We start from the raw sequence: 26,828 nt of genomic DNA, 5'->3' as shown, positions 1-26,828 counted from the left end.
GTAGCAGACCCCAATGGGAGTCCTCTTGGCATTCACAAATGTGCAACTTGAAAATGCTGAAAAATTATCATGCTGTGGGATGAACCTTTGACTAATGGGGAATGTAAGCTGATGGATTTGCTTTCCCTTTTATGCTGGTAACCTTGAAAAGCATTTCATATGCCGCTTTAGGCAAACCTGGGAGCTCGAACAACTATTTGCCTATAGCAATGGCCAACTTCAAATTTATAATGCATCTTTGTTCTGTTCTCTCTTCTTCCCTGCTTACCTGGCCCTGTCTCCACCTCCTTGGATCTCACTCCTCAATAAACTACTATCACTTCTGCCTTTGGTTCAGGCTTTACTTTCTGGAGAATCCAAGCTCAGACATCACCTTTCTTCCATTACCTATAATAATCTTAATTTCGTGGTCAATGCCCAATTTTCATGGCCTGGAGGCTTTAATATTTTAATGATCTTGTCACTCTCATCATTAAAAACATCAGTATGGCCAACATCATCAACTTATGGCCCTTCATGCGTACGTTATTCTCAAAAGCTTCACTAGAGCTAGTGAGCTGTATTTGGTGCTTGGAGATCCTTCCATACTCATTCTCTAGAGAAGGTGAAGACAGAAAAATGTCAACAAAAAGTAAAAAGTACCCAGAAAAAATAGGAGACCATAGTGAAAAATAAAGTGATTAAAAGGAGAAAGGAGATTGAGGAGAAATACAAGATCTAAAAGGACTTGGAATAAGAGAAACAGTGCAGGATAATGAGCTCTCTCTAACCACACTACTCTCAGAGCAACGTTTCATTTTCCCATGTCGGTACAACTATCATCAGTGTATCAAAGCATCTTATTTATCTATGCCTCTATCTTTCTAGAAACTATATTTACATACAAGGTATTTATTCATTCATTCTATGTTCATCCAGCATTAATTGATTACCAATAATGTTCTAGAAACCAGGATAATAAAATTACTACATTAGTGAGATTGGGAATTCTTAATTATTGAACTTCTACCTAAGCCCCAAGACAACAAGGGACAGAACACTATACTAAATATATCTGACTTACAAGTCAACAAGAGATGGATTATCTACTCTTCCAAAGAGCATCATACTGGTATCTGGGCACTGCATCCTTACTTGTTCCTGTTCCTGAATATACCCACACTTACACCTGGCTCACTGGTCATCATGGAACACACCATTTCTCTTGTTAACATTCATCTGACTACAACTAGCCATTTGGTAGAGCCTCTATTTTCTCAATCATCTGTCCTCAGATTTCTCCCTCTGAAATTCATGGACTTTTTCCTCCTCCGGCATTTCCTAGCCCATATTTTTCATTTATTCTACAAACACTCTTTGCTACAGGAAATATATCTGGTAATAAAACAGATAATATAACCATACATTTTGTCCTTTCATTGACTCTTCTTCCTAGTGGAGGTGTCAAACAGAGATGAGATAAAGGAATAAGTAAAGTCAATACAGATTACAATAAATAGGACAAAATAGTAAATGCAGGAGCCAGTTTTACAACAAAATTGATATTAAATGCAGGAGCTAGTTTTACAAAGATTAGTCAAGGAGAGCTTATCTGAGCAGGGAAATGAGACCAGAGGTCTCAGGGGGACCTAAGAGGAAAGTTGAGACCTAAAAAACAAAACTGAATCAGCCAGGCAAATGTCCAAGATAAAACGTGGCATAGATAGGCAAGTGTGAAGGTCCTGTGATGGGAAAAGGTTTGATAAATTTCAGGAACAGAAATGGGGCCAGTTTAGATGAACTATGGTGAAAAATCTTGGGAAGGGTATAAGACTAGGTTGGAGAGAACACAGGTACCAGATCCTTTAGGGTTTTGTAAACCATGCTATGGAGCTCAGATTTCACTAGAAAAACAATAGGATGCTTTTGGAAATTTTTCAGCTAAGAAGCGAGATGGTCTGATTTCAATTCTTAAAAGAGATCATTCAAATTGCTCTATGGAGAAAGATTTGCAAGAGGGAACAAGAGAAAACAATCAAGTTTGGGGACAGATACAGTCCAGGAAAGAATTGAAAATAGTGTTGGACAGTGATTTTTAACATAAAACCGTGAGTCAAAGATGGGATTTAATTCATTAGTTAATGAGGAAAACAGTAAGATGTTACAACTAATTCAAAGGATAAGTCAAAGAACACACGTACGTTAGCAATAAGAAATGCTGAAATGAATTGCAAATACAGTAGATGCAAAACTGGCCAATATCCATAGGGCAATAATCAATTGCATTTGTATGAATAAGAACCACTTGCATTACTATCAGTTTTCTACAATTTAAAACAGTTGTAAAATAGCTGAAAGACTATGGAAGGAACAGATAATGAGGAAAATGTGCTAGACAAGACATCTGGTAATCTTTTTGTGCTCATTTCAAAGTCTTTCACAATTTTTCCCGACAGGAGCTTGGACAAGGACAGGGATAGTAGATGCAGAAAACTGTGCTCTGAATTATAGATATGGCTTGAAATCTTAACTGACGGGACTTGCTGAGGGATTAGAAGGGTATGTGTTTGTGCGTGCTTGTGAGGTGGACAGGTGAGGGAAAGGGTGACGCCTAGATTTGTTGGTTAAACCTTGTTCCTGTGAACAGTCTCACCTGAGACCTGCTACCAGCTAAACCCCTTCATTAGACTGGAACATATAGAGACCCAGCTGGAAGAGAAGACAATGTTTATAGAAGAGAAACAAGAGAAAAATAGACAGATTCCAAGATAGAAATAAGATATCTTCATAAACAACTTATAATTAAAGGTTTAGTTAACTCTAACAGGGATAGAGGGAGGGGGCCCCTCTCTGACTCACCAATGTTGTGAACATTTTCTCATCATCTCTTCTGGAGTTTCATCTAAGGACTCTAAATACAATATGGTGGGATCTGAGGACCTCTCAATCCATCTCATCTATCAGTGGGCCATATGAGTAATTCTTGATGTCAATGGGTTCTAGGTATTTGAAAAGCCTATTTGAATATGTATGTGTCACTGAAGGTGGAGATTGCTGTATGGGCCGAGTGCGAGGGAGAATATTTACAAAGGAACAACAGGCCAAATGGAGGCACGGTAGCTGATGCGATGAAATGGGGAAGGTGGACAGAAGCGCCAACACATGAGGCCCTTGGAGTGGAGAAGTCAGGAGGGCAAAGCTGAGAATGTTAGAGACAGCAAAGCCAAGTTTGGTCTACTTAGAAAATAGCTGAGAATCAATATTGGCTTATTACAGGCCTCTTTAATAAGAGGAAATAAGAATCATGCCCATTTTAAAATTTTAAAAAATCGCTAATAATAACGTTCTGATTTACCTAGCCAAAGAAAACAACTACAAAGAAATGTCTCCTAATCTCAATAGCAGTGGCCGCTGGGGGTGAAACTATTAGTAATATGATTTTAAGTTATATTCTGTACCTTTCAAAATCTGTATAATGAACATGAGTATAAGAAAAACAACAACAGAAATATGATTATGGATAACACAGAACAATAATTCAAGAATATGCCTATTCAGTTTACTTTTGTGTCTTCTCACTAAACTGAATGATATAAGAATGAACATGTAAACCAAATCCAAATAAGGCCTACACATGAAATATTGGTTAGTACTCAAATAAACAGTCACATAAGATTAAAGTTGGTTATATATTCTTCCTTAGCATCATGAAGATAAAGAGATGAATGAAAAACAATATTTCTGCCTTTTTCTACTCTCTTTTGTAAGTTTCAACTAAGAGTTTTGCCTGTAGACATGACCTAATCAAGCATCTATGAAGACACAACCTAATGTGTGATACTAAAGGAATTCATGGCATCTTACATTAGTGAAAGACATTACAAACCTCCCAGGTGTCTCTCCTAGGCCATTTGGTCCAAGATTGTCTTCCACTAAGAGCTCCTTTCTGGGAGTCTCAAACTGAAGAAGATATGATTGTGGCACCATCTTTACCCTGTTGGTCCTACCAGCCTTCTGGCCCTCACCCACCAACATGGAAGGCAGTTTGTCTCCTGGCCTTTCTCTTTGATCCCCAGGCTTCACATGGCCTGACTTTTACACATTCCTGCAGGGATAGTCAGTGGGCAGCATACTGGAATTGCTGACCTGTTGTAAGAGACACACCCAAAGCTCTTCAAAATTATTCATAATTGAATAAAGCTTTATCTTCCTGTTTTGGCAGCCTTCAAAATGTTGAACCAATCTGCTAGTAATTTTAGAGGAAAGAAGCACGTGCTTATTACAAAAAGAAAGTCTGTGGGTTCTTACAGAAGGCATTAAAATTGTTTCCATCACATGATATCAAAACATAAGCAGATTTGGAGACAACCCAGAATGATCACCTGGTGTTGAAGATGAGGAAACCGAAGCCCAGGTATAATGCCTGTATTGAGGGGCAGAGTCAGAACTGAAAGCACGTGGTTTTTATTTATTTTCTTCTCTCTTGCATCAGGGGGACCCACACTATGGAGAAGGTCACAGTAAATCTGGAAAGAGTCACATGAAGCTCATCGTTCTGAACATCCCAATTCTACTTGTCAAGGATGCCTGGAAAGAGACACTGAAGAGAACAGCACAGAATATGGAAACCCTGGAGAAGGGAGAACAACTTCATTGCTAAGATCAAAATCATCCTCGTTTTGATATAACCACCATAAACTAGAAAAAAAAAGGGGGGTTTCATCTATACAAGAACTAATCCTTGGGAAGTAAATGTCAGTCCTCTGCGAGGACTGGTGGTTGCTTTTCTCTGCCCTTTGATGTCAGCTTTCTGGGGCGAGGTGGCAGGACCCACAGTGATGTCCGTTCAGACCACACATTCCAACCCAGCCCAAGTCACATGACTGGCGTGTTAGTGAGGTCAGTTTAGATTATTCTGGTTTTTGCGTAGCTGGGCATCAGGTCCCTTGGTGGGGCTGCTTAAATTGCTCCACCCCTGCAAAATGCTGAATGCTGTATGAGGGGACCACCTGATTGTCCAGCTCTGCTTCCCCATGGGCAAAGAGCTGTATGAAACACATGCGGACCCTTATCAGTGTTCCAAACTCTGCAAGGCTTGAAGTTGGTTTTCAAGCCACAGTTCACACAGATTTAGTAAAAGCAGCCTACATAGCTGTCCTTCTCTGAAATCTTTGTTCTAACTTTTTCCAAATGTGTTTAACTAATTTTGAACTCTAGACTCAAATCTCAATACTCTCCAATCCACTGCATCTGTTTTCAAGATACTGAGGCGCATTTACAGAAAATATCGTCATCCTTCATGGGTTGATTAGATGAGTGATGAGATACTAAGTTCCCTTGGTTAACTGCCATTCTCCATGTTCTACTTTTCAACTGGTTCCCACCCACAGGCACTTTCTTCCCTATCTATTTCTCTTGTTCTTTCCTGTTCACTCTCCCCATTTCCTCCTACTTGTGGTCACTGACTCCCATTATTATTCTCTTCATTCTGAGATAATATATGAGAAAACACTCTGTAAATCCTAAAATTCTATACCAAAGTCAGACATCAATATTATAATTATAACTCATCATTTTACAATCTGGTTTTGTGCGTGGGTATGTGTGTACAGTGTGGGTGTATTCATGTGTGCATGAGAGGAAAGCTCACCTGTCATGATTGGTCCTACATCCTGGAGTGAGGTCTCCATTACCCTTTCCTGACCAGAGAGGGCCTCTACCTACGTAGAGAGGCAAGCTCCAGATAGATCTAACTAATTAGAAGTTTCAGATGTGAGATCTTTTGAAAATACACAACAGTAGACAGCCTGTCCTAGTTAATCTAAGAAGCAGAGAAAATTTGCTTGTACTCTCCCATTTGCCTATCTGCTGACATTTATTTCTCCACCCAAGTATCGCACTGATCTCTGCTGTTCTCCAGCAAGTCCAAATCTTCCCTGTTGGTTAATGACCCCAGTAGCACACTAAGCAACTTTGATGCTGTCAAATTACCCTTTCTCCAAACTCACACTCCCCTGCATTTAGACTACAGAAGGAAAATATCCCATTAATCTGGTCCACATGGGAGAGTGACAAAATAATAACAACATCCATATGGGCAATTTTATGTTTAATAATTTGATAATTGATACAGAGGAATGATGGTTGAAAAGGTCCCTAGAAAAATTTTTGGAAAATAATACTTTCTAGAGATCCCTCAAATTTAGAGGTGGCTCTTTGCTGTGACATGCATGAAGCAATCTCCAACCTGAAAAAAGCAAAATAGTGAAATGGGGTGATAAATACCCTTTAAAAACCAGACAGAGTACTGGTCAACTGCTGTGGTGGTAAGAGGTGATGCATGGCAGCTGTCAGAGCTGCTTGAAGGCATCCATTAAAGCTTGGCATCAATTACTTTTAATATTGATTAGACTATTTCTACCAGGGATATTTACTCACAGAAGACATTAATCTAGAGCCATTCAACTTTTTTTTTAAGTTGATTTCTTTTTTTTTCTAGAAAGAAATCTAAGTTGCCCCGTAGTCTATTTGAATGTAAGAATAGAGACCATAAAAATATATTCACTAAGTGGACTAAAACTATTTTTTAAAGCAATTTAGCCTTTGGTCATAAAAGAGAAAGAGAGCGAGGCAGACAGGCAAGACGCCAGGAGGCAAAGATACAGGAAGGGAAAGATACAGCATCAAAGAAAAAGAAAAATGAGCCCCAAAGAAACAGCAACAAAGAAAAATACACCAAGGAGACAACGCAAACATATTCAAAACACACACAAGAGAAGGAGAGAAAGACAAGAAAGGCTACGCACATATACCCAATGTCCCTATGTACAGAAGACAGATTGAAGAGCACAGAAAACAAGAACACGCACATGAAGAGACCCTCTAGTGGCTTTGATTTTGTCCCACCTGGCTAGGTTGAGCTATGTTTCCCAGATTTGCCTTCCCTGTATCTTTCCAATGATGGTGAGCCACAGAGAGACTCAGATTTGGAGGATGGAAGTCAAGCAGCATTCATTGTTATAAGTCACACAAATCTTCACTTGTCCTCTGGCTCACCTCTTGGTATGAGACAGAGTTCAGGCCTGCAACTGCTCCACCTTCTGCTGAATTCTTCTTCTGCTTTTCCAACTCATGTGTGTACATGTGTATGTGTGTGTGTGTGTTTGTGTGTGTGTGTATTAATACTGCATCAGGTTAAAAATTGGCAATTTTAAGCAGATGGATTAAGTCAGATAAATACCATGATGAAGGGCCCCAGCTTCTGCAGGAAATCCATGCCATCAAGGTGAAAAGCAATAAAACTGATGATTGTGGGTTCCAGCATGCTCCTACTCTCCTCCACTTTATATGCATCTTCCCTTATCCTTGTGGACTTCAAGCTTTAGCATCAGACACAAGGACAGCAGCCTCACAGTGCCTGTTAATTAGCTCCCATGATTGCATAAAGTCAAACCCCTGTAATAAATCCCTTAATAAAAATACGTGAATGAATAAACGAATGAATGAATATAGCTCCTAGTGGTTCTGCTTTCCGATTGTATCCTGACTGATCCAGACATATAAACCAAACTCAAGTTTCTAAAACTTGATGGAATAATACTCCTATTGTTTAATCTTTAACAGCTATAGCCTACTGGTACAGACCCCTCTTTATCTAATGGAATTCAGTTCAGAGCCAGATTCTCTGACATGTGAGTTCCCCTACCCTTAATCTGACAAGGTAGCTATTTTATCAATCAGAATATGAAGAGAAAGTAACTGGAAAGAAATATCCTCAACTAATTGGAATCTTCTTAAGACTCTCTTAGACATAGTCACTATTTAATTAATTAATTTTTTTCAGAAATTTCAATAATTTCAAGAGAAAGCACATAGTAGAAACGTAATTTGCCAATGCAAGATGAAGTGTGTAAAGACTCTTCACTAAAACTAGCTGACTTTGGCGATTTTATCATTGTTGATCAAAATCATAAAGAAGAAACGCTTATGGTCAATAGTACCTCTTGAAATTATTCTCAGCTTTACTGGGACACAAACAGAGTTGAAATTTATATGCCTACATAGCTTGAGTCCATAAAATCTAGTGCAGTTCTGTCCAATGCAAATATAATTGAGCTACATATGTCATTTTAAAGTTCTTAGTGGTTGCATTTTTTAAAAAAGTAAAAATGAAAAACAAATGAAGTTAATTTTAACAACGTACTTTATTTAATTCAATATTTCCAAAATGCTCTTATGAGGTAATCAATATAAAAATTATTTAGTGATATTTAAATTTTTTTTCATATTAAGCAAGTCTTCGAGACTGTGTGTATTTAAAATTTCAGTCCATCTCAATTAAGATTAGCCACATTTAAAGAGCTCAATATCCACACATGACCTAACAGCCACGTATAACCCAGTACTATTTTGGACAGTGTAGTTCTAGTGAGTCTGTCGGATGAAAGGAGTGGTAAGCTTGAATATGTTTACTAAACTCAGGTAACAAAAGCACAGGATAGTTTTCACCCACCAGAGATCGTGAATTCACATGGGCCAAGAATCTTTTCAGTTAAAAGTTTGGGTTCCTCTTCACTGAGGATGGCAGTCCCCTAAGCAATCTTCCACCCCAAATTCTTAGAATGTTGGCAAGACAGAGAGTGTATCTGGAGCCAAATTGGGTTTGTGAGCTCTGCCCAGGCCCACTGTAAAGCTGTCCACACAGGCCTGCTGTGGGATATCTCTGGCCACAGAACTCTATGGGGTGGTCAGGGGCTCACCAAGCCAAACTGTTTGGGCCCTGCAAGAAGAAATCTCCTGTCACAAGCAGGCTCAACTGAACACTTGGCAGAGACTTATATGGCTTGCACTGGGCATCTTTAGTATCATTGGAGAGGGGGTGTTGGGGAGAAGGGAGGAACAATACTGGCAGGAGCTAGTCTTCAAGGACAGGTGAGGGTCCAAGGAAGCTCATGCTAGCCAAATCCAAATCCAACATGTGACACAGCAAGTGTTCCCGGAGTGCCGGGGCATGGTGTGAAGAGCAACCAGGTAGAAGTGAGGAAAGAGAGTTCCTTCTTAGGATCTCACCGTGTGGGAATCTAGGCCTCAGTCCACTCCAACAACAGTGTTAGTAGTACTTACCAACCCGTGAGTGTCACTTGCCATTACAATTACAATGAAAATGATGCAATGACTACAACAACAATAGAACACATTTACTAGCTGCTTTACATATCCCAGCCACTGCTCCAAGTGCTTCTACAAACATTTTATTATATTTTATAACTCTACAAGATGAGTATTTTAATTCTCGTTTTAAAGATAAGGCAGCTGAGACTCCAGGGTAACTTGTCCAATGTCACCCTGCTAAAAAGTAGAGAATTGAAATAGGAACTCTGTACATAGGATCCAAAAAATATACATTAGAGGTTAGGACCAATATAGAAGTTGCAGCAGCGTGTGAATGAAAGGGGTTTCTCTTTAGGTAAAGAGGTTGAGAGAGGCCGTTTTACTTCCAGCACATTGTAGGTGTTGCAGGGTTTCATAGTAATAGAGTTGCAGCTGAGGACTTGGCTGCCTAACTGGAGACTACATTTCCCAGGCCCCCCTGCAGTTGGAGGTGACCATGTAACTAACTTCTCAATAATGATGTGTGAACAGAAGTGCTATGTGTCATTTCCTTGCTGGAGCCTTAAAATGGTAGGTGTGCCTCTGCTTTCTCTCCTCTCTTCCACTGGCTGAAACCTGAGCATGTCAGTCACTTAGTTGTAACCATAGCTAAGATGACAGTGTCCTGTTTGATGGCAGAGTTATGTCTTAGAAGGAACTTGATTGCACCAATGACCATGAGGATCAGAGTTGTTTTCCCTTTCAGGATTACTCACTTCCAATCCATTATGTGAGAGAGAAATTAGCATCTGTATTCTTTAGCCTTCTTTTTGGGGGTCGTTTTTTTCACTTCAGCTTATCTCAACCCTACATCCATAGAGAAAACTGACACTGTCAAGTGAGGGCCAAGCCTTGCAGAAGATGGAGAGCCCGCCTCATCAGCCCCATCCCTATATTTCAGCAACACAACTAAAGCATTACTTTGGATCTCTTCTAATGAAGAGAGACCTTCAGGACTTTGTCTAGAATTTTTTGACAGTCTTTTCTTGCCTTGTGTCAGCAAGTATGACTTAAGAGGAGGATCATGTTTGTCACAGGTAAATTTTGTAAATGCCATCACAGAGATAAATTACATATAAAATTAATCAACTTGTATTCTATATAAATAAATATAATAAAATATACCAAGCTATATGGGAAATATATAAAATTATGCTAAGGCACCTGATTTAATGTTAAAGATATTTTGCTTCCCTGGATTTCCATAAATGTACAAAGAGAATATTATAGCCACTACCTTTCAGATATGTGAAGAGATTAAATGTAAAACAATCTGAACAGCTTTGGAAAAATAAAATCTGCATTCAAGGTAATTGAATAGGGCCATAGAGTAGTCAAAAGTGCCAAGATAGTGCTAGGTAACAAACAATTCCAAAGTTCTCACTTGCCAGCAACTACTAGCATTCATTTATCATTAATTGATGTAAAGAAAAGCTGTGGCTCAGCTAGAATCATTCACTCTGCTCCAATTTGCAGGTTGGGTTCAAGCTTTCTCTACATGCCTCCTCACTTTTTTATGAAACAGCAGACTAACTTGAACATACTCTCCCCATGCAAATGCAAAAGCACAGAGAGAAAGCGGGAGCACGTGCTGCCTCTCACAGTCTAGACACTTCCACTAACACTCCGTTGGTCAAAGCAATTCCCATGGTCCAATCCAACATCAAAAGGCAAGGAAATTTATTCCAGCCATAGCAGGAAACACTGCCAAGTCACGTGGCAAAAAACATGGATGAATAATTACATAGCATTGTAACTGAGGAGCTGGAACCAATAACAGCTCAATTTCTCACTGGCCGAGTATAAATTTAGATCTATCTAATTTTAAGACTTGTGCAATTTCCCCAAGTCATGTTGCCCTGGAATATTATTTTGTTTTTTTCATATATACATCCTCACTTAATCTTAACAATATTCTTATGAAGTAGGTATCATTGATTTCATTTTAAAGATGATGAGCTCATTAAGTTGAATAACTCATCCAATGACAGACAGTTAAACCATGGCAGAACTGAAGTTTAAATCAGGTCTCTTTGAATGAGTCCTCTTTAAAATGTGAGAGAATTAAATGATTTCACAACATTTTACAATATGTCCCCAAAAGGCATTCATTGCATGAACTACTCAGAAAGCATTTACCTGGCACTTACCCTGTGAGGGACCCCACACAAAGAATTAAAACCATAGAAAGTCCTTAGGAGAAACAAATCAATGAATATATAACGTTTAACTTGAGCTTAAAGCCCAGGTCAGGTAAATAATATCCTCAGTCAACTCAAATCACTCATTTCTTGATTGATGAACAGCGTTACAATAATTCGCAGTCACACACAGGCCACTTCCTTTTAATCATTAGTATTTGTATTGGCTTTACTTGCATGGCCCGCTTCAAGACATACTCTTTCTCTAAGAATCAATTACTCTTTTGCTTTTGCTCATAAGTACCTACACACATAATGTCAGAAAGTTACCTTTGTTACAAATATTCACTAGTTATCTTGTCTTTTAAGACATATTCTCCCCTTTTGGTAAGTTTGAATTCTAGATTTGATCCAGCATACTCCATTTGGTCATAATTTTGATTAAAAATCATCTGCCATAATCTTTTGTTCTGTTGTATATATTTTAAAATCTTAACTGAATTAGTGCCATGGAAGTCAAGTGGGCAAAATTCACATTTTCTGAAAATAGCTATCATAATCCTAGTGAATGGAGAAAAGAGTAGAGACTTTGGTGTTAATAAAAATGTTGGACAGATGAATGTTCTGGGTAAGATAGATAAAGAGGCTGGTTTTATACATATTTGAATTAAGGAAAAATATTAGAAATCAATAAAAGTGTTTTTTGACAAGCATCAGACTGATCTGAAGCACTGTTAATCATTTCCAAGTGGACTACAGGTAAGAAGTTTCCTATGTATGTTTTTGTGAATGCCGAGCACTTCAAACTTCATCTTACATGTCCTGCCAACAAAATGGATACTATCAGTTGATTTAACATAGTTTATTTCTCCCAAACTGGTTTTCTCTTACTTTCTAAGATTTTATTTTAAAATAATTTTTACGGTATGTTTTCCTCTCATTAAAAACAACTTATAGAGGGCCCAGCCCCATGGCATAGTGGTTAAGCTCAGTGTGCCCCACTTTGATGGCCCAGGTTCTCAGGCTCTGATCCCTAGCTTGGACCTACAACATTGTCAGCCATGCTGTGGTAGTGACCCACACACAAAATAGAAGAAGATTGGCACAGAAGTTACCTCAGGGCTAGTCTTCCTCAGGCAAAAAAAAAAAAAAAAAAAGAGCAAGATTGGCAACAGACGTTCCTCAGCAAAAAACAAAAACAAAAGAACAACTTATAGAAAGCTATCCTGCTGGATGTTTTCCATTCATTAGAATCACACACATATCTACTCAATGATTACCACTTTTGATAAAGGAGCTGTCTGTGAGCGCTTATGAATTTGTGTTGACAGCACAATTTTAAAAGAGACTATAACATAAGCAGCAATTCAAAGTTAATTATTTTAAATATAACTTAACATTTTAAGCTCCTAAGAGGTTAGAGAAAAAGTACAAATAATAACATATTATAATAGGAAAGATAACTTCAAATCAAACATGTGATGCTCAGTTTTCTTTTTCCTGCCTGTCATATTTCAGATCCATCAAAACAATTTACATTAAATCCTTTGGAGAAAGGTTAATTTTTCTTTTTTTTTTTTGGAAGAAGATTCCTCCCTGAGCTAACATCTGCTGCCAATCCTCCTCTTTTTGCTGAGGAAGACTGGTCCTGCTAACATCTGTGCCCATTTTCTTCTACTTTATATGTGGGATGCCTGCCACAGCATGACTTGACAAGTGGGGCATAGGTCCACACCTGGAATTGGAACCAGTGAACCCCGGGCTGTGAAAGTGGAACATGCAAACTTCATCACTGAGCCACCAGGCTGGCCCTGAGAAAGGTTAATTTTAAACGGTGATTATGCTACTTGCACTTGCAGAATTCTAATTGCTTTCTTTCTTTACTATAATTTATCTAATTATCACCTTAATTAATTTATTTATTTATTTACCTTATTATAGTTTATTTAGCTGCTGGCATCCTTGACTGACAACAAGCAAATAAATGCATATATTTTAATAGCAGTAGTTGCTTCATCAAAAATCCAGGTAGTTCGATTTGCCTGTGATTAGCATTTACTTGGTTAGTTTCCTGCTGAATGAAAGTGAAGTATGATATTGCGTTCCCTCAAGAAAATGGTTTATAGAATGTGTTCATGATTTTCAAAGGACATGGACATGTAGTAAAACAAATCAATAAAAGTATATAGTTTTGCTAAAATTTGCCAAGGGAAAGCCAATTATTTGTGAGTTATTATGCTCTCCAAATATAACAAACAGATTTCTCACTAGCATTGGAAAGCTATTTGGATGTAATACCCTTCGCCCAGAAGCTAATCCTAATTCTTGTTTCTTGTCAGCACCATTAGCACTTAGCAGCTGTTAGATACATCCTAAGTGCAATCCAGTGGAAAATTTCTGCCACAGCAGGAGAGAAAACACTGACTTACGGGATGAGCTGCTCAAGGAAGAGAGGTATAGAGAGAGGCCTTTACAAAGTCACCACGTTCCATTTCATTCTTTAGGTTGAATTCTGTTGATAAGGAAATAGACTCAAAAAGCTCTTGGCTTCAAAACTTCCATGGAAATGCTTATGTTAGGCAATGTGATGCCATCGCTAAAAAGGAATATGTTACTAGAAAAAAAAACAAAATCTATGAAGTTTTCTGGCATATTGTGCACACCAGAGTCTCACTGGCGAGTTATTCTCAGTTTCAGTTTCTTTCTTTTAAGAAGTATATGGGAAAACTAAGAAGCTTCACAGAAGAGCACCAGAAATGATCAATGAACTGAAAGAAAAATTTTAAAAGGAGTTGAATTTATAGTGTCTAGAGAAAATAAAGCATAGAAAAAAACTTATAACTGCATTCAATAAGTAATGAAATATTCTATATGCGCTTTATCTCAAGATAGACAGAGCCAACGAGATGAAGGGACAATTGAAACAAAATATTTAAGCTAGACATGCCAAAGGACTGTTGGAGAATGAAAATAATTAGTTTCAAATAGACTGAACTATTCGTAGAATCTTCGTCCTGGTAAATTAAAGAGGCAAAATTATCCCCCTTTGAGGAAGTTTATGCAGATGAAGTCTTCATAGGAGGCAGAAAGTTATAAAAATGACCTTAAAGAATCATCCAAATATAGAACTCAGACTGCCTCATATTTGGTTTTGATATCTGTTGAACATAGCTGGATTTCAAACTCAAAATAAGAAATCTGAACTTCAGAGAATGCTTGCAAGAATGTCACATCTGCATGACTACAGGAGGAGGACATGGCACTTGGCTCATCTCTCTGGTGGGGTGTCAGGGGGTCTCCCACTCCCCTTCAGGGTCTGAGCAGAGCACAGAGCACCGCCACATCACGGGGGCTCCCTGGGCTTGCTCCAGTCCTACTAGGAAAACTTCTCTGACGGTGGCATCCAGCCTTGGCTGACTCTCTTCCAAGCTTCTAAAAATATTAGAAGTCTACAAATCATAATACACAACTAGTAACTCTTCTTGCCAGCTTACTCCTGTTCAACCTCTCTCCTCTGTTGCCCAGGTTCTTTTTCTATTTCCAAAAGCTGGCAACAGAAGTAATTCCTGAGTTCAAGACCCAATTATATATCCTTCAAGTATTATTATCTATCTGGCATTCTGACTCCTAAAAACCAGCTGTCTTTCTCATCTTTTTCCAACATGAGTCTTGGCTACCTCTGAGATCTTTCTGACCTGGCCTTCTGCTAGTCTTGCCCTTCATTGTGATGACTGGATTGCTGGAAATTTATATTTCATTAATTTAGTGTACACAACTAAAGGCACTAAGGAATATATTATATGGGTCCTTTGAGTTCATCACCATAGGTATATTTATAAATCGTATTGTATATAATTTTAAATCATTAGAATTGCTAAGGGTTTGACAAACCACATACAGATACTTTTAGGTAGGATTAACCTCACGTGAACGTCAAGCTTCTCAGTTCTTAGCATATTGAAAAAGGGAGAAATAACGAGTAGCAAAGGAACCATTCAGCACAGGGTGAGGTACCAGCTATAGAACCAGAGCTGGTCCCAGACGCCCTCACTCTGCCTGCTGTCAAGCCTCTTGGGCAGGACTACAGAGAAGGTCTGGTCGGCACTGCTCTTTACCTATAAGGGAAGAATATTTCAATTGTAGCAATCCATATATCCATACTCTTACTTCAGGGCAGCATAATATGCATATTAATGAGTCTATTTTAATTAGTAACAACACACATTGGTCAAAGGCAGAGAAATCAAAATACAAATATATATATATATATGTATATCTCAATTCTAGAGATGAGTAAAATAGATTAGATAATTTCCTCTAGGAGTGGTAGGGATCTTTAAAATGTTCATAGGCAGATGAGTTCTGGAAACTAAAGTGATTTTGGTTTTACCCTACATGCTACTATTTTAGTGAAGTGTTTAACACAATACTTACAGAAAGAACTATGAAAAAAATGTAAGGAATCAGAGGCATGGTATATGACCAATTAAGGTTTGGTCAACTTCATGGATGAATTCTAAAACTAAAATTTTAAGTAAGCCAAAAATATTGAGTCTGAAAATCATTTAATCTAAAAATCATCTGTGAAAAGAATCCAGATAAAGTATAACTGTAGGTTAAATATAGATATGAAATAAACGAATTCCTCACAGTCCACAAGCCTTTTAAAATCTAATTTCATTTTGGAATGTGTGTTTAAAGATTACACAGAATTTTAGAAACCATATTATTGCCCTTAACCTACGCTGGCATAGAATGGCAATAATGTTAAGCGGAAAAGCAGAAATAAGATATTATATGATCAGAATTGGTGAAACATCTGTGTGTGTGTATAGAAAGACAGAGAGAAAAAGAGAGAGAGAGAAGAGGGAGGTATGGGAAAATACTAATAGAAAATATTCAGAAATTTACCTTTGTTTTCTTTGTAAATTATGATTTATGAATGAATTTTTTTCCCTTTATTTTCCTTTTTTTTCTTTTACAACTGACATACTTTTATAATCAGGATTTTAAACCATTCCATCCATTTTCCTAATTTTCTGATCAAATACAAAACAAATTTAAAAAATACAATTAAATAATTCCCTAGTTCCTCTGTTCTATACTAAACAAAGTAAAGCAAGCAGAATTAACTCATGGAATTAAAATCACTTTTTGTTAAAATATCTATATACGTGTCTGTGTGTACATTCCTGTACATATAAATTAGGGAAACCTCAACTTGTTTCAAGGCCAATGACTAATATTAAGTCTATCTATTTGAGACCTACTTTTGATACAAAGTGACTCAGAAAGAAAAATAATAGTCAAACCTTCCTTGGCTGTGTTTGGGGGCCAGCAAGCTCAGAGTTAAACAGGGCTGAGTGGATTCATTTCTCATTTGTCTCATACTTAGGATTGTGCAAGGATGACAAACGAGCAATCCAAAGTCCCCATACAGAGTTCTCTTGGAAAATGTAGAAATTTAACCAGTGCTTAGAATTATGACCTCAGAAACATGTGCATGGCCTATTTTTAAACCAAAGCATTTTCTCTCAATGTTTCAGTGGTTGGAAGTAATTTTGGAAGCATATGCTCAAAGTGAAAAGAATCACCTACATTTTTGTTGTTGCTGATGATGCTCCATAATGTTCCAGTGGGAACTGGCTATAATTGGCATTGCTTTGGAGACCAGAGTCGTCCATCTAACACATGTGTTTGAAACCTACTGTATAGTTAGCCTTGTGTAGATGTACTTGCTATAGACTATCGGTAAGCATATGTTTTGCTTCAGAAGATAAAAGCTAAGACAAGAAAATCATTACTGAAAAATATCATTATACAAGAGAGTATACAACTAAATTCTAAAATTGTTCCATAATTTATATGTTAAGACGTTTCAAAAAAAGTAAATATTTATGGACTGGAGAAGTCAGGTAAGAGTTCATGGACAAAATAGGATTTGTTTGGTCCTGGAAAGATGATGATGATGATGTTGGTAATGACCAAGGGAGATGGTGATGATGATGATGATGATATTAGTATGAATGGAGCACATACTTATGCCAAGCACTGAGCTTTATATAGGTTATCTCATTTAGTCTTCAACAGAACCTTAAAGGTAGAAATATGATTATCTTTATTTTACAGATGAGGAAACTGAGGTAAGAAAAAAAAAAAAGATTAAGTTACTTGCCAAGTGGAGGTAGAATTCTGCTCTGCCAGCCTGTTTTCAGATTTCTATTCTGATTTCCTGTCCTGATTCAAATAATCAGATAAGTTTGGCAAGCACCATTCAAGATGATTATCGCACAGCTGCCTGCCTAGATTTCTCAGAACTTCCTTCCCTGATGGTCTATCCACTTGTTGGGACCTGACTAGTTCACCTTGGGTGCTCTAATACTAAACTTGTGTTGAATCATAAGTAAGACTGTCAAGAGCTTTAGAACTGCCAGAGAAAAATCTGACTGCCTATCAGAATAACCTGGGGAGCTTGTTAAAACTACAGATTCATAGATGGACAGTTGTTAGTTTAAAGAACTAGTTTATAGTTGTTAGTTTATAGGTATTAGTTTATAGGCCAAATCTATAGTTTAAAAAAAGAATTCTCATGTTAACCTAGGGCTAAAAGAGCACTTGAGATCAGTAGCATGTGCCTAACCCATGGATCAGTTGTCCCAAGACTCAACTAACTCTAGTGATAAAATCTCTCTCAGGCCACAGTGTCTCTGAGACCATACTATTATTCATCTAACAAGCAAATAAGCAAACATTTAACCAAGACTGTGAGTCAGCCACCATGCCAAATTCTGAAATAATAATAATTAAAAAAAAAAAAGACAGCGCCTTCCTTTAAGAAGCTCATCGTTTGTTGACATAGAGAGATAAGCTAAAAAGCATGGTCCAGTAGGTGAGTTTCAGAATTGGTTTATGCGTAGAGTTCAGTGGAGTGCAGTTAAGGACATTACAATTTCCTGTCTTCTGCTTTCTCTGGCTCTTCCTTTTGGTGCTCCTTCCCATGCAATCTGCTGGAGGTTTTATTTATATCATTTCACTGAATCTTCACAACAACCCTAATACAGCAGATATTAGTGAATTCAAAGATAAGGAAATTGGGACATGAAGGGATTTAAAAAATTGTCCAAGGATATACAACTAAACAACAGAAAGAGAATTCAAAACCACAGCTATGTATCCCAAAATCCAAAAGCACACTCTTCACATTTTGCAAATAGCCAACAATTTTAAGGATGTTTATCTCAGAAAATGAATAGTACAGTCAATCCTTTGCACAAGGAAATAGCTTGAATTTTAAGCTCTTTGCCTAATTTCGACAAGTAACACATCCAGTCAGTTCGAACAGTTTACGTCTTGCTTGGTGAACAATAAGTTATTTTACGACTATAACAACAAAGTCAGACACAGCCCTCTTCATTTTGTGGATTCATATTTGCTTTGGCCTCTGATATGAGTCAAGCCACAACTCATGTTCCGTTCCCAGGAAGCCATTTTGTTTTCTTTCATGAAAACCTGTGCCCACAATTCTTGCAAGCTGCTGTTTATAAAGCATTTTGTGGTGGCTCAAGAAAATAAAATTGCTGATTAAAACACTAGATTGAAATTATCCCATACTCAAACTAATCCTTCCTCTAGAATGTAACGTATTTCATGTGGTACTGCTGAATCTTGTTAATCTTGTTAATGTTAAGGTTAGAACTATTATGATCTGATTTAATCTTTCAGCAGGGTCTACTTTGAAAGGAAGTAGGAGTACAATGGATAAACAGATAAACAGATATTTAAAAGTTGTATGAGAGTAAGATTATATGTCATTATCAGAGCAAATTTAAAATAAAAAGCTACCATCTAGAGCTATCATTTCATCAATAGCATTTAGGTGAAGATTGAAATAGAGAGAGATGATACTGAGCATTAGATTCGGAATTCAAACATTTCCTGCCTCTACTTGATGAGTAGAGGGAAGACAGTTGTAAGCGTTGAAATGTAAGTGTTGAGTTATAGAGGAACCATGGATTTTACGTGTCTATGTGTGTGGCTTTCAATGCTCCGTCTGACACTTTTCATTTTTGTCTCCCTATAATAATTTTTCCCTTCCCATGATACTTCCCCCAGGAATCCAGGAGTAAAAATATACACTATTGGCATCTAATATCTGAACCATATAACAAGAAACACATATGAACATGTAAATAATTAGAAAATATTTAAATATTTTTATTTGTATTTCAGTGTATATTTTTTTTAAAAAATATAGTCTCAACATAGAAAAATTTCCTAAATGTTTGAAGCATTCTTAAGTCTTACCAAATATCCCAAAAGAAATGCTAAAATACCTTGAATACTGCTAAAGATACCTAAAAGACTTGTACCTATTAAATTCTAACAAACTATTTCTCAGAATTAATTTAACGGGTCATATTAAAAGAGTTTTAATAATTCAAATATCAAACAATGAGGGTTTTTTTTCGTTTTCCTGGTAGATTAATTCAGTCTGACCTCACTACTAAGAAATTCTGTTTCAAATAGGTTTTTTTTCCTTTGTTCCGGAAACTTAGGCATGAAATTTCTCCATTAGTTGTATTCAGTTTCTCCAATAATTTTATTCATCTTATCTGATGATAAAGTAATGAAATCTCATTCTTATCTTGAGTAACCACACCAGTAATTTATTTCAAGGACTTTGAAAGATAAATACTTTTGAGTACAAAGAAGCATGGTTAGAGCTGTTGGGGGTTAAAATATAATCAAATAGATTGAAAGCCTGTGCAGGGACCTTAAGGTTTGGGATAGAGATAAGCCAAGGCTATGAAAAACAGTTATCAGACAGAATAATTCACATAAAATGTCCAAAGTGCTCTGGGAAAGTTTCTATCAGGTTGTGAGAAATCAGGAAGGCTTCATGGAGAAGCTGGCATTTAATAAAAAATTGTTTAATAGAGAAAGAGGATTTGGAAAAACACATTAGATGTGATGATTGAGGTCCAGTAGAAAATAGCATCAGCAAAGTATCAGAGGAAGAAAAAAAGTTCATTTAGGGCATCAAGGCATTCATTTCCTCCACAGCGTTCTGTACCTACCTGGCATTTGTCAATATAATAAATGATGGTCTTTTTTTTTTTCTTGTGGAAGATTAGCCCTGAGCTAACAACTTTTGCCAGTCTTCCTCATTTTTTGTTCCTGCTTGAAGAAGATTCACCTTGAGCTAATATCTGCACCAATCCTCCTCTGATTTATACGTGGGTCACTGCCACAGCACGGCTGACAAGTGGTGTGGGTCTGCACCAAGAATCCGAACCAGTGAACCCAGGACAGTGAAGAGGAATGTGCCAAACTTAACCACTATGCCACGATGCCAGCCCCATGTGGTGGTCTGTCTTTATATGTCTTTGTCCTTATAAGACTATGTGTTGTTCAAAAACAAAGACTTTATTTTATTAACTTTATATCTCTATAATCTAGCATGATTCTCAGTATGTAGAAAGTTACTGCTTTTTATAAAATTGTTGTTCATTTGAGAAATGTTCCTAAGGCACCTGCTAACGAGAGTACAAAACGAAAGCAGACCGTCCTCACCTCTGACACTGAGAACTCAGATTTTAGTTGGAAAGAAAGGTACACAGTTTGGGGTAACACACAATCAAGATAAGAGAACTACAATTTGCTAAATGCTGTTTATTGCAAACCTGGAAACATGACACTCTCACCCGCCCCACAGGGTGGGTGTTATCTCATTTTACAGATGAAGAAACTGAGGTTCGAAAAGGAGAAGTAAATTGTTCAAGCTTTCTATGGCTAAGTGGCTAAACTCATGGTTTATTCTGTAACTACACCATATTGCTAATGTAGTATAGATGCATCTGGAAGAGCTACAGGAAACTACCTGTTTTATTCAGAGTGAGAGTTAGCTTAGTAAGGTTTCCTGGAAGAAAAAGAGTCCAGATATTTCTGTAAATATCCTTCCATCTTCCCTGATGTGCTCCCTCTTTAAATAGCTTCTGATTCTCTATTTTAGGCAATTCATGCTCTAACACCATTCCCTGGCCTTCTGGAAAATATGATGAGACCCATGGCAAACAGTCTTTCCTTCAGAGCTGCAATTCCAGGCATCTTATAGCGTAGAATGACTCTCTAGAGTCCTGACTCTTCTACCTCATCTTACGACTATTAGGCTGTTTACTTTCCTCAGAAGATGCAGTCTTCCACCATTGCCAAAATCTCTAGCCGCAAAGACCTCACTCTAGTGAGCAGCATACACTTATACTGCTGTGTGTACACAAAGTATGCCTCATCTCATCTGCCACACTGTTGCTACAAGATCTGTGCACTCGTGGCAATAAATAAGGCCTGGGGGATAGATAGGAGGGAAACAACACCAATAACAATAACAAAAACCGGTTGTGAAATTTGACTACCTGCATTTAAATTCCAGCTTTGGTCCTTTGTAGCTGTGTGACCATGAGCAAGTTACTTGTCTCTCTACATTTAAACTCTTCAGGATTGTGTTGTTTAAAAAGAAATAATGATATCATCATGTATACAAAGCACTGGCAAATTGCCTGGCATATAGTAGGTGCTCAAAAATGATACTCATAATACCCAGAGGAGTACACCTTCAGGCAGAGAGGTTAAGACATGTAGAAACTATGTACATAGTTTAAGCACCATATAACTGCGTACATTGTTTAAGCACCATATAACAGGCACAAAGTTTCAATAATGGGGATGGACTAGGAGCAAGCTTTCTGTCACCTGCAAAGACCACGTAACCATGTGAAACCACCATAGTTCCTATCAGAAACCCACAACTTGGTGAGGGAATAAAAAATGCGTTATCGTTACTTGTTCCTATGAGTTTCATTTGAGTTTCTGCCATTTGACCCCCTGCTATAGATTTACCCTGTTTTGGTTTATATCTGTCCTGAATCTCTTAATTCTGATCTTCCCCACATACTTGCTGTCTTCACCCTCCAGTTGGCATGAATCTAGATATGGCATCTCCCTCAGGATGTATGATGCTCACACACTCATTCTTTTCAAACCAACTCCTTCCTATGACTTCTTGTCTGAGTGCCACCTGGTCCATATTGTTCTTTTGGCCAAGTCAAACCTCCAGTCCCGGCTCCTCTTGTTCCACTCTGCCCACGATCTGCACATGTCCCAGTGGCATGTTGGTAACCCAGCTTTTGTTGTGACATTTAGGATTCCTGACTTTATTCCCGTCCCTGTTCATGGTAATCCACAGATTCCTTGACTTGAGCAGAGGAGCTCTCAATGCTGGATTCCTGTTCATTTCCTGGCAACCTATGATAGATTATTCTAGGCATCTGACCCAGAACGTGTACATTCTTTGCATTGCATGGTCTTCCAATACCCTTAATTTCCCTTCCCCCAAGCATAGGAGCTTTATTGTGGTCCACAAATCACTAAAACCATCTCTGTTTGGCTAACTCCTAGGTCACAGGTTTTGGCCAAGTAGTAATGACCATCTGGAAGCAGCAATGATCTTCAAGAACTGCTCTTGGAATTGGGATGAAAAAGCGTATGCAGTCCATTAGCATCAACTCTTTGTATAATTTTTTTCATTGGATCACCTAATTATTCTACTGTACTGTTTAATGAGCTTGATTAAAAGGCAGTGAATGAGTGCAAGTCTTGGAGTAAGGTCTTATTTTTTATTTATTTACTTTGAAAGATTTTATTTTTCCTTTTTCTCCCCAAAGCTCCCCAGTACATAGTTGTGTATTTTCAGATGTCGGTCCTTCTAGTTGTGGCATGTGGGATGCCACCTCAGCACGGTCTGATGAGCGGTGTCATGTCTGCGCCCAGGATCCGAACTGGCGAAACCCTGCGTCACCAAAATGGAGCGTGTGAGCTTAACCACCCGGCCACGGGGCTGGCCGCCTAAGGTCTTGTTTTAAAATTCACTCAAAAGAGACACTGACACCTACCTTGAGGGATTCATGTGAATTGTATTAGTTTCCTAGGGCAGAGGTAACAAATTATCATAAACTAGGTGGCTTAAAAAAACTAAAATTTATTCTGTCACAATTCTCACAGAAATCTGAAGTCAAGATGTTAGCAGGATCGGTTTCTTCTGGAGGCTCTGAGGGAAAAATTGTTCCATGCCTCTCTCTTAGCTTCTGGTGGTTGTTGGCAGTCTTTGGTGTTCCTTGGCTTGTAGATGTCATCACTCAAATCTGTGCCTCCTTAGTCATATGGCATTCTTCCTATGTGTATCTGTGCATCTCTGTGTCTCCTTTTCCTCTTCATATAAAGACAGCAGTCATTGGATTAGGGCCCACTCAACTCTATTATGACTTCATCTTAACTAATTACATCCGTAAATACCCTAATTCCAAGTAGGGTCATACTGTGATGTTCCAGGAGGACATGAATTTTGTGGCAGACACTATTCAACCTAATGCATGAATATTAGTGAGAAGGATTGTAAAGCAACTAGCACAATGCCTGGCACATAATTAAGGCTCAATGAATAGTAATTATTGGTATTTGCAGTTTACTAAATTGGCTAGTCAGCATTGAGTAATGTTAGGGAGTGCTCAGCATGTGGCAAAGGCCCATAACAACTTGCCACAACCTTGCCAGTACATCTTTTTCATTGTGTTTTTCTCCTGACCCCAGAAAATTTAAGCTCAGGGCTCAAGGCAAGTAAATTCAACCCCGAAATCAGTCTGTTTGCTCTAGTTTCTTGAAAGCCACATTAGTACTACTGAAATATAAGCAGGGGATTAGCAGATCCTGCTAATGCCTTGAATTAAATTTTGTGCCAAACTGTGGTGTGCACTAATAATGGATTGCCCATTGTTCAATAGTTAAGGAAGGGTCTATAAGTGCTTAAAATTAACAAGTGTGTTTTTTATTTGTTTTAATTGTATACTTTTCTCTGCTCAGTCTTTGTGAAGCCAATGGCAGCTACTTCTCTGTTCCTTTCATAAGTTTCTTCTGGATGCTAAAATGAAAATTGTGACATTTCTTAGATATAGGGATTTTAAGGAAAAAATACAACCTTTTTTCCCCAGAAAGCTTACTATGGTTACATAGAGAAATAGGAAACTGCAGTCAAGAAACCTGGAGAACCCCTCTATCAAGGCCCCTCTGTGTCTTCTCTTGAGCTTGCTGCCATTCTCTCTTCCAAACCAGTTCTTACTTTGTTCCCCATTTCTTTTGAATCAGCATTACCTCTTCTTCAAACTTCGAAATCTTCTTATTGTATATTCCAGTTCAAAATCTAGTCTTCACTATCCCAGTGTCCAATGAATATTACTTAGCCTTAAAATGAAGTAAATCCTTCCATATATGACAACATGGGATGAACTTGAGGACATTATGCTAAATGAATAAGCCAGAAAGAGAAAGATAAATAGTTCGTGATTCCACTTATGAGGTATCTAAAAGAGTCAAACTCACAGTAACAGAGAGAAGAATGGTGGTTGCCAGGAGCTGAGGAGTGGGGGAAATGGAGAGTTGTTGTTCAATGGGTATAAAATTTTAGTTATGCAAGATGAATGAGCTCTAGAGAGCTGCAATAAAACGTTGTGCCCATAGTTAACAATACCGTATCGTGCACTCACAAATTTGTTAAAAGGTTAGAACTCAAGTGTTCTTACCACACACAAAAAACTCCTAGCTTCCACTATTTCAACTGTTCAATTAAATGTACAATATGAAACTGATTAAATAAAAATTATCTGATATAAAACTAATTAAACAAAACATAAATTATTGTATATCCCCACAATTCAGTCAGTAAAAATAATAGGCTATATAATAATAATATTAATAATAATAATAATAAACAGCATTTTTGAGTATCCTATAGTGCCAGACATTGTTACAAATGTCTTACATGTAATATCTCATTTAATCCTTATAACACCCCTATAAACTAAATGCTATTACTATTCCCATTTTTCAAATGAGGAAATGAAATGCAGAGTGATTAAGTAACTTGCCCAAGTCACACAACTAGTAAAACATACAGCTTTAAGAAAGGTATGGAAAAGCAAGGAAGGCACAGAAGTCCAGAGTACAGTGTGAGCTTAAAAAATAAAGTAAATTGCAAAACAAAAAATGTATGTTATTGTTCCATTTTGTTAACAATTAAATAGAGATAAATAGATTATACTTTGAGAAAATGCTCTGAAGAGATAGACCTAAAATAGTTAAGAGAGTTAACTCTAGGAAGGGAGAACAAGAAGTTGAGAGATTTCAGGTTTTTATTTTATATAGTCTTGTATTGTTTTTACGTTTTCAAAATGAGTATACTTTAGGAGAATGAAGTCAGCATTATGGCAGAGTGAGTTATTCCCTTTGTCTCTCCCCTCTAAGTTACAGCCAATTGGACATCCATTGACTAACAGAGGATTCCCTACACAGCACAACAGGATGCCTAAGAGATCCATGCATCTATACACCTAAAAGTGGGTGGACTGGACCACCAGGAGGCAAAGGAACTAGGGGAGCAGCCTCCTCCCCCTACTCCAGCAGAAGCAATCCAGGGTATGGATCCTCACACTTGTGCATGCACCTACGAGTGGTAGCTGTAGGAATAGAAACAGCAGAAGCCATGGCTTGTGTGACTGCAAGCAGACGCAGTGGAAGCAAAAACAATAGCCATCCCTGCCTGTTCCCCAGGAGACTTGACCTACACTCCTGCAAGCAGATGCTGAGAGGGCAGCAAAAACAGATGTGGTTCACTCCCTGCTTGTCCCTCAGGGGTCTGGCATATGTACCCTCTCCCCCTCCCCCAGCAGTGGCCAGCTCTTTTCAACAGTGGGGACAGTATATAAAACTTGGATTTTCTTGGCTAGAGCTGGCTGCCCTGACCTGAGATTTCAAAACACACCAGCTAGTGCCAGAGACCAGAGGTTACATGAACAAGCAGTAACAACAACCTCTGCTAGCTTAGACCCTGCTCCTCCCCAGTGGTGGCAGGTGGACCTGTGACCAGTGGCTTCAGGAACCACAGCAGAACCAGTGACAGAGCCTCCAGCTCAACCAGCCATGGGGGCTACATACAAGTTTCCAGGTCTCCAAGCCCCCAGCAGTGACAGCGATACTCATGAATCCAGCACATTTGGCAGCCATACAGCCAGCATCCCTAGACAACCTGGGAGCAGCAACACAGGTGGTAAATAGGCAGCAGCACCTGAGCCCGTGGAGAGCCTGTAGAGAACAAGTGGAGGAACATGAAACTCAGATGATCCTGGAAGCAGCAGACATGCTAGCAGCCTGGTGATCCCAGTGGCAACACCTGAGATTGCAGTGACATCATAGGCAGCAAGTTTCCAGAAACCCCAGAGTCACAAGCAGCACAACAATGACGCCCCTGGCAGAGGCAGTGGAGGATGGAAAGTGCAGGCTCTCAAATACAATCAGAAGCACCTCAGAACCAAAGTAACCAAAGCCGTACCCAAATAAGAATGGTGGTTACTGAAACAAATGTGCTGGCAGAGGATCAATTCATCAAATATCAGGAAGAACTACAGTAACAAGGCAGAACAGAAAGAGAATAACAACTCTTCAGAAACCAAAGTT

The 26,828-nt window shown here is 38.2% G+C and overlaps 1 long non-coding RNA gene across 1 annotated transcript in view; it reads left to right on the top strand.

Annotated features, from left to right (window-relative positions):
* The window catches only part of LOC139077964 (uncharacterized), a 76,059-nt gene extending 71,085 nt beyond the window's left edge, over positions 1-4,974 (top strand). Inside the window, exon 3 of the long non-coding RNA XR_011530639.1 lies at positions 4,472-4,974. This is a non-coding gene — a long non-coding RNA (uncharacterized lncRNA). The remainder of the gene's footprint in view (positions 1-4,471) is intronic.
* Positions 4,975-26,828: the final 21,854 nt, after the last annotated feature.

Source organism: Equus przewalskii, chromosome 20, assembly GCF_037783145.1.
Source record: "Equus przewalskii isolate Varuska chromosome 20, EquPr2, whole genome shotgun sequence".
NCBI classification, from domain to species: domain Eukaryota; kingdom Metazoa; phylum Chordata; class Mammalia; order Perissodactyla; family Equidae; genus Equus; species Equus przewalskii.
The sequence above is the reverse complement of the archived record's forward strand: the minus strand, read 5'-3'. Positions and strand labels throughout refer to the sequence as shown.